The sequence below is a fragment of the Castanea sativa genome, chromosome 7 (assembly GCF_040712315.1).
Source record: "Castanea sativa cultivar Marrone di Chiusa Pesio chromosome 7, ASM4071231v1".
Classification (NCBI taxonomy): domain Eukaryota; kingdom Viridiplantae; phylum Streptophyta; class Magnoliopsida; order Fagales; family Fagaceae; genus Castanea; species Castanea sativa.
Genome location: NC_134019.1, coordinates 20,713,875 through 20,727,010, shown reverse-complemented (window position 1 = coordinate 20,727,010; position 13,136 = coordinate 20,713,875).

The window sequence follows — 13,136 nt, the reverse complement described above, 5'->3', positions numbered from 1 at the left end:
GTTTGGGCCTAACCCGTACTCGACTTGATTGGATCGGGTTACCAAAAAATTGACCCGCATTCACCCAAAATACGAGGCGGACCTGCCGAGTTGGGTCATTGGTTAAGGCGGGTCAGATTCATCGGGTGGGCGAGTTTGGGTCACATATTGGGCCAAATCTATAGGTTTTCCTGGATTTAATTTTTTTGGGCCTTCTAGACAAAATTATTGGGCTTTCTGAATTACAAGGATTTAAGCAGTTTTTGAATCTACCAGATAGGGCAACACAACCTACAAAGTTGCAAACCATAATAGAACCACAACACCAAAAAAAAAAAAAAAAAAACCAACTAACAAAAGCACAACCAAAACAAAATACAACCAACACTCAGCAACAGATAGCATTTGTTTTTTGTTGTTGTTGTTTCTTGTGATCACCATCATGAAAAAAAAAATCATTTGAACAAGATGATTAACCCATATCACCAAATACAGAAAAAGAGGGATGAAAAAGAAAGAAAATTTACCTGATCTAAGAGTAGGAATCCGAGACTGAGAGGCTGGGAAGACCCATGGTGGAAAGAAAGTGAAGCGGCAGTGTCAGGTGTGGTGTGAGGCGGCGGTAGCAGCAACCAGGAGCTAGGGTTTGGTCTGGTGGAGTTTGGAAAGATTTTGAATTTTTGATGTAAAGACTTTTGTTTGTTTCAAAATAAAAAAGAAAGATTTTGAGGCTGAGCAGAGTAAGGAGAGAAGACTGATTTATAAGAGAGAGATAAGGGTTGGGACCTTGAGGCTGAGCCGAGTGAGGAGTAAGGAGGACTCATCATGGCCATAGGCATGGGGAAGTGGAACTCTGATTTTGATTTGAAGTGTAGCCATTCTAAATCTTCGGATGAGAGATTTGGTTGATTTTCTTTGGCGTGTAACTAGTAACTGAGGGCTTTTGATTTGAAAGCTTGAAACTTAGCGTGTAGCACTAAACAACTCAGTCCTTTTAGTCCAATCAATCTTTTCTCTTCACGTGTTTCTCCCTAGAAATAACCAATGTTTTTTATTTTTTTTATTTTTTAAATCTGAAACTATCGGGTCGGGTTGGACAATACGGGTTTTTAATGCCTTAACCTGCTACCTAACCCGAATTGTCGGTTTTTGTATGAGTTAGACTCGAATTCGACCCACCATGGGTTTCGGGTTCACCCACTGGGCTTCAGGTCGGCCGGATTCGGGTGGTTTGAGAAAGTCTGTGAACCTCTGGACAACCCTACGTAGAACATATCGTATTGTGCATGTCAATTAGGCTAAAGTGGTGGCTATTTTACTGGCAGGGATTGTGGTGGTTGTGATTATGGTGGTGGAGGGGGAGCATTGGAAGGTGGAGTTCCAAATAATCTCTTCAGCATGGTTGTTGAAGAAAATGGTATTTCGGTTTAGAGCGAGAGTAAGAGTGAGAGTGGGAGTAGTGACTAGTGACAGTGACAGTGACAGTGAGAGAGTATATAGGGATCTGCCAGAGTAATCTAATCTGAACCGCTAGATTGGTTTCTTGAATATCTTTGGATGGGAGGGAGAAAAAGAATAATTATATTTGATAAAAGAGAGCTCCATTAAAAATAAGATTGAGAACTGGAAAGTCAGTTCGGTAGGTCAAAGAGTAAATCATATGTACATTACAAAGAGTCCAAATTTTCTGTCCCACTTTTCCTGCTCCACTCTATACTCCACCAATAAAAACTTGCCACGTGTTTACCTAATTAATTAAATACTACTATTAATTAATAACGGTAGCATTAATAAGTCAATAATGATAGTATTTAATTAATTAGGTAAACACGTGGTAAGTTTTTATGGGTGGAGTATAAAGTGGAGCAGGAAAAGTGGGACAAAAGATTAGGTTCGCATTACAAAAAGGGCACTACTGCCTCTTACAATAGGATATTTATTTATATATTAGAAAAAATAGTTAAAATTGGGTTTGGGGTGAAACAATGGGCTCCACAGATGGCGGTGCAAAGGTATGGGTGCAGCAAAAGGCTAGCCTTACTCGTGTCGGACGCGGTGTGCAACCTGGACATAGCTTGGACGTGTGTCCCACACAAATTTTTTTTTTGGGAGCCAATACGGCCCGACACAAACCCAAATCTTCTTCTCTTCTTCCCAAATTCTTCTTCTTGCCTCTGATCTCTCCAGCTTCCTTTTATTTTTTGTTTTTGACCATTCAACTTTTTGTTTGTTGCTTTTAGGGCTGTCCAGAGTACCCGACGACCCACCGGACCCGATCAGCCCGACCAAAACCGACCCGTCACGGCCGGACCGACACCTCCGATAGGTCGGTGACGGGTCCCAGTCTTCAGAACTCGACTCCGGCGGGTCGAGTGACGGGTTTCGTCCTCAAGAACCCGATCTACCCAACCCGCCCGACAAAACCTCAAAAAGAAGCTGAAATCCGGCGACGTTTGGGTTTCTTAGCTCCGATCCGGCGACGTTTGGCATTTCTTTACTCAAATCCTCACTCAAATAAGCTTAAATCCGGCCAACTCCGACAAGATGAAGCTTAGATTCAAGGAGATCTAAAGAGAACTCGACTGTATTTGGTAAGATCGAGCTTAGATTCAAGGAGATCCGGTGATAACAAGCTTCGAATCGAGGAGATTCGACGAGATCAAGCTTCGATTCGAGGAAATCCGGCCAAATCCCAGCGATTTTTAGCAAAAACATGTACAATCCGGTGAGAAAATGCAGATTCCGGCGACGCTTTTTTTTTTTTTTTTTTTTTTTTTTTTTTTTTCAGATTTCGATCCTTTCTTTATTCCAGCGACCCGCCCGGCCCGGCCCGACCAACGCTCACCCGCACCCGAAACCGACTCAACCGATTTTTCCGGCGGTCGGTTACGGGTTCCTCCGCCCCTCCACCCGACGCCGGCGGGTCGAGTCCAGGTTGGGTCCAAAACCGACCCAACCCGACCCGTGGACAGCCTTAGTTGCTTTTGTTTTGGTTTCTCCACTTAGTTAATATTTATTGATTTTCTTTTGTTTTGTTTTGTGAACTTGGCACGTGACAAAGCATTGGAACTCAGGCTTATTTATTAAGTTTTGGACCCTTCCCCAAGTTGAATGTGATATATTAATTAGACACATATTTACAAATATATTTAACTTATGCCTTGATTATTAAAAAAATAAAAAAATTGTGCCTTTTTCTTTTTATTATCAAGTCTATCTTATTGTTTTAACTTGTGCCATTTTATTTTCAATCTTGTATATTAATTTCTAAATATTGTTTAATAATTTTGTATTTACTTTATCATTCACTATTGCTCTTAAATTAATATATAATTAATATAATATAAAAAATTCTTTACAATATACAGTAAATATAAATATAAATATATTTAATAATTAAATAATATACGTATATCACTCTACTTGTGTCCTACTTTTAAAAAAACCATCGTGTCGCCGCACCCAAGGTTGTCAAAATTGGGATCCTACGTAGGATCGTTGAAGGTAGGTGGAATCATAAATTGTAGGATCGAATCGTGAATCATAAGATCTTACATATTTTTAGATTTAAAGCAAAAAACACATTGATAATGACTTTGTATGTTGAATAATCACGTAAATTATAAATTCATCCGTAAAAAAACTAAGATTTGCATCATATGATGTAATTTGCATGTCATACGTCCCTAAGTTTATACTAACGAAACAAACATATTTAAGTTTTGACCCAATGTATCTAAAAAGTTCAATAAATGTTTAATTAGCAACCAAATACTAAAATATTTATCAAAACATATGGAAAATATTTTCCAAGTTCTAAGTTCCAAGTTTGAAATCCAAAATAAGTTAGGAAATGGAAACTAGCTAAGTACAATATGAAATCCAAAAGAAAGATGTATATTAAGATGAAGTGAACATTTAATTATTTCAATTCTAAGGTTCTTATAACTATCATCCTAAATTCCTAATCATCACCATTCATTTCATCATCTATGTAAACATTATATATTTGTATACTAGAGCTGCAAAAGACATCAAAACAAAATTTTACACTCAACTATTCAAGTTATACCACACAGCAACATTTGGCTTAGGTTAACATAAGAGAGGGGCATCTAAGAAAAGCTTTTAGGTCGCTAAGGTGATAGAAATATATGGAAATAGTAACTAGCAAAGATAACATTCTGAAGTGGCAGAATAAAGTGACAGAAATATGTGTAAATAGTAACTAGCAAAGATGCATACAGATGTTTCTTATGAAAAGATAAAATTTAATTGCAAAACATGTCAAAGTCCTCCTCGGCGCCTCCAAAGACCACATAATACCATATGAAATGCATCAGCTCTTACAGGAGCTGAATGCCATTTAAAATGTAGGCGAAAATGCACTTTTCGTCCTTACATTTTGGGTCAATTCCCATTTTGGTCCCAAAATTGATTTCGTTACGAATTTCGTCCCTAAAAAAAGAAAATCGTTTTTAAAATGGTTCCTACCGTCAACCCATTGACGGAAACCTCCTACGTGGCAGACGGAAGGTCCTGCTTGCTGACGTGGCGCTGACGTAGCCATTAAAATATTATTAAAAATAATTATTTGGAATTTTTAAATGCCACATCAGCATTTTAATTAATAAAAAAATTAAAATTTTTTTTTAATTCCTCAATTTTAATTTTAATTTAAAAAAAAATAAAAAAACAAACAAAAATTTTACTTTTTTAGTTTTAAACGATTTTTTTATTTATCTAATTAAATTAATTAGAAAATTCAAAAAGCTTGATGTTTCTCATTTCAGAGAACAACAAGCTTCAATTGTTTTTTTTATTACAAATCTAAACAATACCAAAAACGTCTTCCTCCTCCCTCTCTCTAATCAACAAGAACGAAGGCCAAAAATCAACTCAAACTTTCCTCCTCTCATCAAGAACACCTGAAGCCAAAAACCAAAAAAAGACGGACTGGGTGGTGGAGGGAACGAGCCGAAGGAAGATTTGAACGATGGAGGTGACGAGCCTCGGTGGATCTGGGCTGTCGGATTTTCTCTCCAATCTCTCTGGGTCGGGTCTTTTGGCTTTGCGTGGTGGGTCAGATCGACCTTTCTCTCCTCCGCTAACCCCAGCGAGTCCACCTCCACCACCGAAGCAGCGACGCTCTTCTTCAGGTCCACCGAGCCGAAGGAAGATCTGAACGGTGGAGGTGACGAGCCTCGGTGGATTTGGGTTGATCTTGATTTTGATCTGGGTCTCCGATCTCTGTTTTTTTTTTTCTTTTTTTGTTTGTGTTGTTGTGATCTGGATTGGAGTTATTGGTTGTGGGTTTGTGTTCTTGTAATCTGGGTTTGAGTTCTTCATTGCTGGGTTTGATTGGGAAGAACATTGCTGGGTTTGATTGGGAAGGACATGAAGAACAAGTGTAATGATCTTGTAAAAATTAATAATGATAAGTAATTTTTTTTTAAAATTTTATTAGATTTAAGGTTTTTTTAAAATTTATTTTATTTTTTATATTAATTTTCTGATGTGGCTCTGTTTAAAAAAATTAAAATATGATGTGGCATTTAAAAATTCCAAATAATTATTTTTAATAATATTTTAATGGCCACGTCAACGCCACGTCAGCAAGCAGGACCTTCCGTTTGTCACGTAGGAGGTTTTTGTCAATGGGTTGACAGCAGGGACCATTTTAAAAACGATTTTCTTTTATTAGGGACGAAATTTGTAACGAAATTAATTTTAGGACCAAAATGAGAATTGACTCAAAATGTAGGGACGAAAAGTACATTTTCGCCTAAAATGTATTTGCACCTGAGAAGGGAGAAAGGAAAATTGTGTGGGTCATCATGTTGAGATAAAAAGATGGGATAAAAAGAAGGGAAAACTTATTTACCAAGTGGAGATTCTGAATCATGTATTTAATTTTTTTCGTTACTTAAACTCTTCAATACTTGTGTATTGTTGTCCCTTATGATAATGGCAAATTTGCCCCAATCAACAATGTCACCAAAGGGTAATTGATGCAAATTTGAATTTACAATTGCTAGAGAACAAACTAATTACAATAGAGATGATAAATCTACAATTAACTCATTTTTAGATTTTCAAATTAACACACCGATTACAATAGAGATGATAAATCTAAAATTAACTAATTTTTTTATTTTCAAATTAACGTATCGGGAATGCATGTAGAATGAATAGCATCCGCTACACAAGTAGTACTTGGGGATCCATAATCATACCAGCAAATCTGGGTTGCTAGTGCTTCTTTAGGTACGTTATGCCTGCAACACATAAAAAGTGTATCACAAATTATCTTCTCTATATTTCATTATTTTTTAATCCTTATCGTGCTCTTTCATATATTCATTTGGATGAAGCTACGACAACTATATATACAGTTTAGGGTTGGCCCAAGATGATTTGAGGCTTAAGATGAAAATTTTAAAGGGCCTTTCTAGTTTCTACATCTAAATATCTCTTAAAATAATATTTAGTTTTATTTTTTATTATATATATTTATTTTAAATCTATTCTTCTTTCTTACTTATTAATATGACTAATTCACTCAAAATGAGCTAATGATACTTACTATATAGGTTTTATAAACTAAAATCTCACCAATAAATTATATTGGTTTTGTTGATGTGACACTTCAATAAAAGAATAAATAAGTATTAAATTTTACTTTTTGTGACATATCAATTTATAAGACGTGGGTTCCAGTTAGCTCAACTGATAAATTCTTTAATGGTTGAATAAGAGATCTGGGGTTCAATCCTTGCCTACACTAAAAACTGATTGGTGTCTTGGTCTGATGACAAATAGCGCTCATCAGAAGCGGACACCATAAGTTAAAACTCTTTGTTAAAAAAAAAATTATAAGACCTATATAATAAAACTAGCTATATATTAACATAACTCTAATATTTTAGATCTTTTTAAAAGTGGAAAAAAATGTACACCTAACTCTTTTTTTTTTCTTTAATTAAAAAAAAAAAAAAACATACCACCCCATATTTGGGGACCTTTCTATGTTAGAGGGCCTAGATACAGTTAAAGGTCCTCAAATACCCATTCTTCTTTTGTAACGAAAATTATTAAAAAAAACAAATAAATAATATCTCCTATTCTTTGCTAGGTTCTCTCAACAGCCAAACAATGTTGTTAATTAAGGCATTTCCTGATATCATTTGACTTACAATTGATTTCACATCCATTTTCTCAGCAATCACAGAGGCTAATACTAATATATAGCTACTTTCAGCACTTTCCATAAAAAAAAGAAAAGAAGAGAAGAAGAAGCTACTTTCAGTAATCAATTCAGAAAAAGAGAGAGATTAGAGAGGCGTGAGAGCATTGAGAGGAGAGGAATATTTAATAATTAGAAGAGAGAAAGAAAGTTGATTAAAAAATGCAAAAAAAATAAATATCAGGTTGACAGTACCGTACGATTGACAGAACACCAATACATAACAAATAATTAAAAAAAAAAAAAAACTATTGGCAAAAACCATTAAAGATTGTAGTAGATTGAATAAATGTTACTTGTGTGAGAGCATCCACATCAGTTGGTAGATAGTTATGTATAATATAAAATTTTTTCAATTTTACACATGTTGAGCAAAAAATCTCATACATCAGTGGAGCTAAAACTGTATAAAATCATTCAAAACCATCCACGAGCTACAGTAACCGTGTAAATACACACGGCTACTGTAGCTCGTTTATACAATATTTTATCATTTTCTCCTTCGCTCCTTTTTTTCTCTCTCTAATCTGTGCTGAACTAACTCAATTCTCTCATCTTTTTCTCAACATAGAATATACATAGAGATACACTTTGTACACAAAAAAAAAAAAAACACAGACATACACAATCACAGATCGGTGCTTGACTGGTCGGAGATCGTGGGTCTTGCCGAGGATTGAAACTTGCGGATCGAGGATCGGAGCTCGTGGATCACTGATCGGAGCTCGCGGATCAGCGATCGAAGCTTGCGGATCGCGATCGGAGCTCGCGGATCGGCGATCGGAGCTCGCGGATCGGAGAGGGAGAGGTGATTGGAGCTCGGGATCGGAGAGGGAGAGCTGATCTGAGCTCGTGATCGGAGAGGGAGTTGATCGAGAGGGAGAGGGAGAGTTGGAGAGATGGGTATGGAGAGAGAGAGCAAAAATCAGAAATGAGTAGGGAGAGAGAGAGAGAGAGCGCTAATTATATTCGGTAGTTAGGAAAATAATAAAAAATTGAAGAGAATTGATTATTTAATTAAAAAAGGTGGTAGGATAGATGAACTGATGTGTGTGTTTTGTAAAATTGGATGTGTAAAATAGAAAAAGTGAGTTTTTAGTGTAAAAGTGGATGTGTAAAATGAAAGAACTGATATGGATGCTCTAAGGGAGCAAAATTTCCTTGAATGGAACAAATTCAGAATTATGATTCGACGAACACACTAATTGGATGGCTTTCTTCCCTAGAATGGAAAGCACTTTTGATTTTGAAGCAGTCATCTACTATTTAGGGGTGTTCGCAATGCGGTGCAGTTTTGGGTTATTTTTAGCACCGCATTTTACGGTGCGGTTTAGTTAAAACCATAACTATATCACACTTTATTTTTGCGGTCACATGTGCGGTGCGGTCTGGTAGGGTGCGGTTTTAAAGTTAGCTAAAACCATAACCACACTGCACTTCATTTTTGCTGTTACATATACGGTGCGGTGTATCGGTTTGAATGATTTGAAGTAGGTATATTTTTCAAATTTTGAGTTTTTTCTACTTAGCTCAAAACTAATTTTTCCTTTTGTTTTAGACCAAGTTTTAAACTATTGAACTAGTTTTTCTTTATTTTGGACTGGCTTTCCTAATCAACACTTATTAGGGTTATCAAACTTTTTTTTTTTAAACTAGGGTTATTAAACTATTAGTAATATATTTAATATTAAAAATAATTAAATATATTAATATATAAAGAATGTGCGGTGCGGTGTGGTTTGTGCAGTTTTCTTATTATAAAACCACAAACCGCACTCCACCATGCGGTGCGGTGCACTATTACTTGCGGTACGATGCGGTTATGTCATTTTGTGGGCAGTTTTTACGGTTTGTGCGGTTTATGCGGTTTGGTGAACACCCTTAATACTATTCCCACAATTTATATAAAAGTGATCCACTCCTCCGAATCGACTCCAATAAGGATTGTTTAATATCTGCTCTATCATATCGATGGACTCATTAGATTTTTGCTGCGAGAAAAAAACAAAACACTTGATTAGTATTTGAATTTTTTTCTATTTTACGTAAACTTTGAAAGGGAAAATGTTGAATATTACCATCTTTTGCAGTGAGATAGGAATAAAAAAAAGCTGAGCTTCATGAGCATCGCTGGTCAAATGAGTACTTTGATAAAGATTGTTCATAAAATGAGCAACATCCTCATATTCCCTAGGGATTTTATACCCATTTTCATCAGGATATACAAAAAGCTTTAAATCTTTTTCCATCCTAAAATAGTCATTCATATCCATCGGTGGAACACTGTTAAATGAGTTGAGGAACATTCCTTCCTTCAATGAAGGACCCAATTCTTGAGTTTGAGGCTGTGGCGGAGGAGGTGTTGGAGAAAACCCATAACGATCACTCAGAAATGCCATAAGAATGGCTAGACTTAAGTACAAAAAATGGACCAACCACCACGGGCGACTTCCCAGTGGCGGTGGATCTTCAACAACTGCCGGTGGTGGTAGAATTTGCAAGACTTCAGATGATGAAAATTCCGGCATTGTGATCTGTTGTTGGTGTTGTCCTTCAGCGTTGCCATGAATTTGTTGGTGCAATTGGCATATAGACCATATCGTATGCTTGTCGATTGTACTGGCAGGGATGGTGGTGGTTGTGATTGTGGCGGTGGAGGAGGAGGATTGGAAGGTAGAGCTCCAAAAAATCTCTTCAGCTCAGCATGGTTGTTGAAGAAAATGTTTAGAGTGAGAATGAGAGTGAGAGTGGGAGAAGTGTAGTTATATACTATGAAGCATGGGTGCGTTTTCGGATTCTAGTGCGGGTGCGGGTGCTGGTGCATGACTCGGCAATTTTTGAAAAATAGGGTGCGGGTGTGGCGGGGTGCGACGATTAAAAAATTATTAAAAATATTTTTATTTATATTTTTAATATATTGCTAAGCATACTTTTTCACATTATATAAACATATACCAAATTTACAATCATAGTTCAGTGTTCACAGATTCACAATCACAAATCACAATGAGTAATAACTATTAACTAAATAAAAAATCAAACTCAAGTCACAACATTATTACCAAATAGCTTATATAAAAAAAAATATAAAAAAAATCAGATCACAGAGACCTAAGATTGAAAAACTAAGAGTGTAAGAGCTATGAAAAAAGTCAGAGCATGTGAGAGCTATGAAAAACTAAGATTGAAAGCTTGAGATTGATACTTGAGGGGAGATGGAGAGTAAGAGTGAGTTGAGATTTGAGAGTGTGAGAATGAGTCATTGAGTTGAGACTTGAGCTTGAGATTGTGTGAGAGAGGGGAGACGTTGTGGTGAGAGCATAGAGACCAGAAAGGGCCGAGAGGTAGAGAGTGAGAGAGAGCTGAAGTGAGTGAAGTTTGAATAGGATTTTTGTCCAAAGTCCAAACGGTGCGTTGCACCTTTTTTTTTCTTTTCTTCTTTTTCTTTTTTAAATTTCTGCTTGAATCGGCCGGTTCGGCGTTGGTATCGGTGGCTGCGGCCGATGCAGACCGATTCAGCCCGAATCGGCGCAAATCGACCCGATTCTATGCGCGTTGGCTCGACTTGGTGCTGCGTCGGCGCGTGCTGAGAAAAAAAAAAGGGACGCGGCATCGATGTGCAGGCAGCGGCGTCCCTCACGCGTCGTCGCTTCGGGCCGTGTTGGACGCGGGTGCGGTGGGCATTTTGTTACGTCCGTGCATCCTAGGTTATATAGGGGAGAGAGACTAATTAAATCTAGTAAGTTCTATTCCTTTCTAATCTTTTTCTCAAAAAAATATTCCTTTCTAATGTAATCTAATCTGGACCGTTCATGTTGAACGCAGAATGCTATATGGATGGCTTAGGACATTCAGTTATGTCTAGACGTCAGCGTGTCCAAGTTACATTTCTTGGAGTCCTTGAGAAAAATTTCGTTGCTGGCGTGTGACTGGATAGAAATTAGGTACAATTGGTATGGATTGTTGTGATTTAAGGTTGCAAATCTCAACCTTTAAATATAGAAAATGAATTAAAAAAAAAGTAAAAAAAAAAATATGTGAGGGATTGGGGTGGATTGCATGGTGCAATTGCATTTAGCAATTGCACCAGATCCCAATTCGCATGTGACTAATACATAAAAGAGGGATCTTTCTAATTGGATATGGACAGATTAAGTAATTACATCACTAATGAAGTAACGAATTTTGTACAACTATTCTATCACTAACACAATAACTAATCTTTTTTTTAACTAATACAATCTACGTGGAAAACAAATTTCCATACTAGTCCCTGAATGTGTGTACTAATCTAAATACAATTCATTAATTTAAATGGCGTGAGTAATTAAGCTTGTTTTGTTACTTTGAGTTATTTAGCATTTTGGTTCCTCCTACTCACAACACCAATAGCCTCATATTTATCAACATTTGGAATTTTGGATTAACTCACTAAACACAATCCTAGTACAATGAACCAAGGGGAAATTTGGGCTCATTTAGCTGTTCCGGCTTATGTCACAAAAACAATCTCGACAATTATTATGAATAACAAGATTTTATTAAACAAAAATATATTACAGTCACATTGCATAACAGAAACAAAAAAGGACAACTAGGTATTCTATTCTTTTAAAAATTAATGATGCTCAAACATGCTATTTAAATTACATTAAGTTTTAGATGTGAACTCGCCAACTTCTAAGATTTACCAAAAAGTTGGTCTTTTGATGCAAGAAAATTATCAAGTTAATCAATGTCAACAGCTTAATTATAGGCAAGTTGTAGACCCCCTTTTTTTTTTTGGCTGAGCAAAACAAGTGACACTTATGGGTGCTGAGCAAAACAAGTGAAACTTTGGGTGCTGAGCAAAACAAGTATGTAGGCAATGTTAGCTCTTCAAGAGACATACTTTGGGAAAAGAATTTATTCATGCAAAATCAACTCTCGTTTTTTTTTTTTATAATTTTTTTAATTTTTATACTAGACATGCAAAATCAACTAGTTACAAATGACTTATTTAAAAGAAAAAAGAAAAAAGAAAAAGAAAAAAGAACAACTAGTTACAAATGATGGGAGCCTTGCTTATTTTATCAGTTAGTTACAAATAATTCCATGTGATTGGCCAATTAATAACAAAAATCCCCTAACTACCTAATAAGCTAACGCACTTATCAATAACTGCCTGATTAACAAAATAACTAATAATTACTTTAATTATTAGTAATAACTAATAATTACTAAGAGCTTCGGGAATACACTGCAACGTAAAGGCCCATGAAGTGTTTGAAAAACAAGGCCTCATATGGGTCCAGCCCCTTTCGGTCTTTCTTTAGCTATGGGCATTTGCTTGTAATCAAATTAATTTCGTGATATATTTTATTTGATATAAATTATTAAATTTTTTGTTGTAAAGCTGAAATTTTACTGCAGCCACTCATTGCATGAATTGAAATATAATGCATGTAGCCCACATGGGCACTGGCGGAGCCAAAGGGGGGCGTGGGGGGCACCCCCCCCCCCCCCCCCCTTACTCCTAATTTTTTTTTTTTTTTGTATTAGTAGTCACATGGAGGAGAAAAAAAAAAAAAAGACTTCTACTTGTTAAAACTTGAAAGTTACCAAACCACCTATTTCACTATTTTTTATTTTTATTTTATATCATTATTTACACAATTTTTACTATTTATGATACTTTTCACAACATTTTATCTTTGAATGATATTAGAGATATTACAAATTTTACTACTTATGTCTTACAAATTGGCATGTCACCAATCACAAAAAATAATTTCAAACATTTATTCATTATATTTTTTAAGTAACACTAATCATATTTTTACTCCATCAGTTTGTAAATTTTTTAGTAGCTATGAATGAATTGTTTTTGTTTATTTATTTTAATAATATGAAATATATTCATATTTTCTTA